The sequence below is a fragment of the Mya arenaria genome, chromosome 5 (genome assembly GCF_026914265.1).
Source record: "Mya arenaria isolate MELC-2E11 chromosome 5, ASM2691426v1".
Classification (NCBI taxonomy): Eukaryota; Metazoa; Mollusca; class Bivalvia; order Myida; family Myidae; genus Mya; species Mya arenaria.
Window position 1 is genome coordinate 28574375 of NC_069126.1, and position 7059 is coordinate 28581433.

Below are 7059 nucleotides of genomic sequence, written 5' to 3' on the forward strand. Positions count from 1 at the left end.
TGAAAGTCATGAATATTAACGCCAAGTATTTAGAACACTTCTTACTATAATGTGACAGTATGACTCTTAAAACGTTTATTACATTGTGAACAGGAACTCGGCCGTGATCTCATTTGGGCAGATATTAAGAAGACGAGCGGCATCCCGGTTTATCATTTCATGAAAACACTATGAATCATGGTACATTAATTAATATACACGGTCAGTAGCTTAATATTCGTAATACTGTACCCTGTCGAGTATTCTACATGCATTTAAACCAAGGCTATTCAAATGTTGTCATTACTAGCTGAATTGTGGTGAACGTTATCAGGCTTCACAGAGATTGAGCACGGAGGTCTTTGTCAAATGACTGCATTGTACTGTATATCCGACAGGATTTATTCCTCTGCAGGTGAGGTCTGTTTCCGGTTGTTGAGTTCTTGAAACTACAGTATCAGTGTATAAATGTGTGTTTCAGGTCGCTGATTGCTTGAAATAACATAATCATGTATAAAAGTCTGTATCAGGTTGTCCACTGAGGATACATGATGACATATAGATCCATATCTTAGACACATTGAAATTTATATAACGACTTCCTGATACAAGATATGTAGCTAAATTAAATTGGCTGTTGATTTGAAATCAAACTCATTTAAACAACACTTTATATCCAACCAATAATTCAAATTTTCATTTTCTTTCATAAACGTTAAGTTCTTAAAATTATTTTTCATTGACGAGATAGTCATGATGAAGAAAATAATTCTTAAATGTTGATCCTGGCTTTGAATTGATAGCTAAATTCTATGAACTAGCATCAAGTTGAAACGCGAAAACACATTTTCTTTATTTTGCAATTGCATATAATGTGGAAACGATTTGTTATACCCTCTTTGTTTATTTATTTAGTATAGGAAAAATTAACAATAGCATTTTAATGTTTTTGAAAAATACACATTTTCAAAAAAAACCTACGCCATACAAAAACCGAATGATAGTTTTAATTTCGCGTGCTATCGAAACATTACTCGTTCAAAGGACAGCATTCACGCAAGCCTTTGGTCGTTCTTATCAAAGGTCCAGGCTCTTAGCTCTTAAATGATGTATTATTAGTTACTGGGTTAGTTGGTGACCGATATAGGATATACAGGGCAATAGAAGCCGTATACTTACGTATATATCACGTCTACACCTTGTTTACATTGATCAATTTATTTATAATGTTTCACTTACGTGTATTCTACGTAATCGGAAAAAGACGACATCTTGGTTCGATATAATTAAGTGCCTCAAAATAAAAAAAAAATAAGCGTTGACCTGGTGTCAATTCCTGGACAATGGCGATGTGTAATTGAGAGTTGGAGGCGTGATATAAACAAATACAAAATTATGTTTCTATTTCAGCATCGTTTGGTCCCTAGCCTTTCAACAGAGCTTTAGCTTAAATATTGTTCCGGTAGTTTTCATTGAGTTATTTTGGTATATAGCATCAATGATATATGAATGGACATTTGCCAGCTTGAGAACCAGTTTATCACAAAAGCAGCTTTCACCTTTGTCATTAAACAAGATCAAATAATTGAATGCGAGGCGTTCCGCAAGGAGTTTTGAAATTGGAACATAGTTACATGGTTGCTTTACAAATACTTCAAAGGAATAACTTGCATGAAAATAATGTTGAATTTATGGTTTCGGGTGACTTTGATGCCTGAAGACTCAGTATATTTATCATTATAGACCGTGCAATAAAGGACTGGATGAAAGAAGAAACATCCAATTATTAATTGGAATGGGGAATCCTTATTGAAAAGAAGAGGAATGTAATTTCCGCCTGCTTTAACTTTAAGCAACACGAAGAAACGAGTATTCCTGACATTTCGAACACGGTATAATCCAATCATTTATCGGGAAAACTTTTTGTTGCGTCTGTGGTCTGTTTGTGGTATTGTATTTGTTCATGTGTATGTCACGGTACAGATACCTACACATGTGGTGAGGAGGTGTGTACGCGGTCCAGTAACTCAGTCGGTAAAGCACTCGCCCTGATAGCGAGGGGTCCCGGGTTCGAGCCCCGGTCTGGCTGCACACTTTTCCCACCCTGTGACATTTGGCGCCCAACAAGGGACCTTGGCAGCATAACGCGCTCTCAGTGTTAATTATGTGTATTCTTCAGGTCTTGCTGCACTCTTTTCTCAACCTGTGACATTTGTGTCCATCCCAACTGTCTATCCCAAAACAGGTTTTCCGATATTCTGTGGTAATCGTAGGTTTATGTCTCTGGTTCACAGTCGCTTGTATTGTACCCGAGGTTTAAATAAGGAGCCTGAAGAAGTTTTTATTGCATTAGTCGTGTTGTAAAAACAGTGCACAGGTGTAATAGCCTTTCACTAAAGATTGATTTTCTCTCAACAATTTATCATAAACACTGAAAAATACTATCTGTATTTGCAGGCACAGACAGACTTAAGGTTATTGTCAATGAACATATCTAATCAATTCCAAAAAGCTGTTTTCAAAACATTTACTACTACTACTACTACTACTACTACTACTACTACTACTACTGCAACTGCTACTGCTACTGCTACTGCTACTACTGCTACTACTGCTACTGCTACTAATGCAGCTGCTGCTACTGCTACTGCTACTGCCACTGCTACTGCTACTGCTACTACTACTACTACTACTACTACTACTACTTATACTACTCCACTACTACTACTACTACTACTACTACTACTACTACTACTACTACTACTACTACTACTACTACTACTACTACTACTACTACTACTACTACTACTACTACTACTACTACTACTACTACTACTACTACTACTACTACTACTACTACTACTACTACTACTACTACTACTACTACTACTACTACTACTACTACTACTACTACTACTACTACTACTACGACTACTACTGCTGCTGCTGCTGCTGCTGTTGCTGCTGCTGCTGCTGTTTCTGGTACTGTGATTACTACAAGTTCCTCTATCACTTCCACTTCTTCTATGAAATTACAACCGTTATATTATAAAATGCTCTTATCCCGTACTTCTTTCGAAGGTTCGGATTTAAAATATAACCATTTTTCACTCGCACGACCAATCACCCGTCTTTGCATTTCATTTTATTAATGAACAAGATACGTATGAAATAAAATGCATATTTAGCCATGCGGATAAATTCAAACGACATCTACAAATTGATGATATTTTCTTTAATTTATAACAATTTAATTTTTCGAGCGTAAAAAGAAACTCGATTTCATAACTTGAACAGCGTTTCCAAGCGTCAATATTTACACCTCAACTTCCATTCCTTAAATGAACTGCCTTTCGGCAATTGCGTTCGTCAATCGATGAACGCAACGTCTTCGGATATGTTCGGATCGTAGTTCATTGCATAACAATATACATGAAAGCTATTGATCTTGTTATTGGTTGTATTGTGTCTGCAGGTCCCGTAAAATATAGATCAACATTTTTAAAAGTGTTAGTTTATCATATTTTAAATATATTGGTACCAGAAGTGTTTCAATTTTACGTTTTAAAGTGATTTCAAGTGGTTGATCTTTTCCCGCGTTATTGTGACGTCATTTGAAAAAAATGCTTCCGGTTATAGTCGGGTCGTTCTCTTTACCGAATGGGTAAGAACGGGTTACTGAAAGGTTTTCTTAAATGAAATGAAGCATTTTTTTAACAATTCTTGAATGAAATAATGAACTATTGGTGTACATATAAGGAATGCATTGCGGGGTTGATGTCATTATCGGGGATATGAACGCAATTGGGTTGGTCAAAGTACGCGTGGAGTTCTTCGGACTCCACACACATTGACCAACCCAATTGCGTTCATACCCCGATAATGACATCAACCCCGCAATTCATTCCTTAAATAATCACTAAGTTTAAAAGACATTTAACGATAAGACGCGGTTCTACGTTACTAGCAAACCTCACCAAAAAAATAACAGATATATTGTAGTTCTCAAAACAAATATAAATAATAACTGAAATAAAGCTATTCACAAGTCAGCCAACTAGCGACCATTTTACAGTGGATGCTAAAAGATGATAAAGTTTAACAATTTAAATATAGACTACTTCATATCATCATGGCAACCTATTCAAACATACTCCGATTGAATATCTCAGCAATCCCTCTTTTTAATCACTGTCATCAAGTATAAGGCTATTATCTCTTTCTTTTAATCTCTCGTATCTTGCTCATTTCGGATCATATATAAATAACGCTTAAAATATAATATACACAAACAAATGGCAAACATGAAATCTCTTGCATTTGGCTATACAAGCGAATAAAGGAAATGATATTATTATTGCTAGTTTATGCCATTAACAGTCTAATTTTCACTCTTAAAAGACAAAGCATACTAATATAAGTTATTTCATTGAATGCTGACCTTATGAGTTATCAAAATATTAAGGACTACAAATGACAAACATGAGTCTCCTTAAATCGTTACCATAGTTGTTTTCTTCAAAATGAATCTATATGACATATATTTTACTACTACGTATTTTTCCATGCATTTGTTCATTTTAATTTCATATATATATTATATGTTTTTCTTTCGTGCATTTCGATGAAGTATGGAGTTATATAAGTAAAATTGATCAGCAAAATAAGGAGTGAAAATATCAGCGTTTATAATTATTTTTAAATCCATTGTAGTGACTTCCCCTTGATAAAAACAGAGTACTTTACTTTGAACCAGAAAATGTTGCCATATTTTTTTTTTTTTTTTTTTTAAATTACATAAGTTTAAATAAAGATGTATTTGGAAATAAAACAAAACTAACCATTTATTAAAAAAAATCCTGTTTTTCAAACGTTTTCTTGAACTTTGAAGCTGAATGTTTGAACAGTAGCTTTCATAAAAAACAGAGTACAGACGAAAACAATTGCTGGAACATAAGCAGAATGTTACATCATCTGTCAAATATATTTTGAACTGTTTGTTGTTGTAATACATAATACGAACTTCCCGTAAAATTCACACACAACTATTCACAGATTAACTGATGTTTTTACCCCACTCATGCCTCAAAATTGTCAACAACATAGCGTGATCCTCTCTCTTTACCCAAAAATTGACCTGTCTTTAAGCGAAACAGACTAGTCTCTGACATAGTGAGGTACCTGAATAACTATGTATCATGCAACACACTCATAAACTAAGAAAAATGTTTAATATCCAATTATTATACGCAATTGTTTTGCTAACACGTTCGGCTTTTCAAATGTTCATTCAATATATTGTTGCGTAGTACTTTGGTTATGTATTCATGTCCTGTTTAATATAAAAGTGATTTCGTTTCTTTTTGGGACATAAATGCACTTATATAACTTCATTGATCAATGTTCATGAAATGTTTGGACTAAAAGACGAGCGAATAATAAACTTTAAAAAAGAATATCAGAGAACCTTTTCTTCAATGCCGTAAACAGAAATGTACAGCCATCAGCTATAATTTCGCGTGAGGGGCGTTCCAAGGCAGCGTGGATAACACTATTTTCAAAAAGGGGTCAAGTTAAAAAAGTACTTAAAAAACTTATAAAACTCCGAGTATAAAACAAACAGATAATTTGTTTCTTTCAGTGTAAGATACAAAAAGATCTCAGATTTTTGTCGCCACTCGTGAAAGTTTGTGAAATAAAATACAATCTTACACTGAAATAAACAAATATCCTCTATATATTTTTGTGTTTAAAAAATGACCGAATTTCCATCAGGTTATAAAAAAAACGAAACAAACCATCATAAGGAATCGTTAAAGGCATGTTAACGTTCTTAGTATGATGGGTTCGTCAATATGGCAAGGGTTTAAAAGATTTAATTAAATGATACAGTCATACAGATATACTGATACTGTTTATCTTATAAGTTTGCAAACTGAAACATAAAGAGTTCAATGACCAGGAATAATTTACTTTCGAGAGTAATATCGAAACAAATTATCTTATAATCATACATATATACAGGAGTTGAATAATTATGACTGTTTTAAACAATTTATGAACGGCAAACGGCATGTGCCAATTTACTATTCATATAACATATACCAGAATGGAAAACTAGTTAACTATTAAGGCATCAATATTCTTATTATCTCCATTGTTATAAAAAGCTGATAAATTTGAGATAAAAAAAAAATGTAGAAATGCAATGATCATTTTTTTAGTTGTTTCTAATATTATCTATACAACATTAATGTTTACTTCAGCAAACCGAAGCTGCACATTCAAAAGAAGAAGGCAACACTTTTCACCGAGCGTATTTGCTTCATATGCACATTTATTCAGCTCTTTGGCCAACCAAACACTGCATCGGATAGTTCTATAGTATATAATTACACGTTAAGAAACCATACTCGTACTACAATCACAGAACTGACAACCGATAACAATATTGCTTTAATTGGATGGATTGACTGTACGATCTTGCAAAGTTCATTCACATACAAGTGTTGTTTCCTGATGAAGAATGAAGGCGGTGAATGAAAAATTTCACAAGAGGCAGACCTTACTGTATTGTACAAAACTGAGGGCAGCAAGACTTAACTGCCGATTCACTTAAATCCATCGAATGTAAAAGTCATAACAGTAACACATTCCAGCTTGCCCTGTTCAGAAGAATCAGTATACGAACGTAGAAACACCAGCAAATGATGCCCAAAACGCACACGCAACTTGCCATATGCTCTTAAATTGCTTACAATGAACTAAATGCCAGCCACTTGTTTGAATGGATTGAAGGACACAAACTATAAGGAGCGGATCTTATTGTTGTTTTCACTTACAACCTTAACGAAAAGGCATTAGCCGTATTGAAATTTTACGAGAACAAAATACTCAACTTTGATATACCAGAAACAGGCAAGTACTTTTTAAAAGTTGCAAATAACATATAGGTCTGATATGCTAATAAAGAGCAATAAATATCTCCAATATAGTACTCTACCACTTCCACTACCAATACCACTACCACTAGTATTACCACTATAGTAATCTATCACTGCCATTACCACTACCACTACC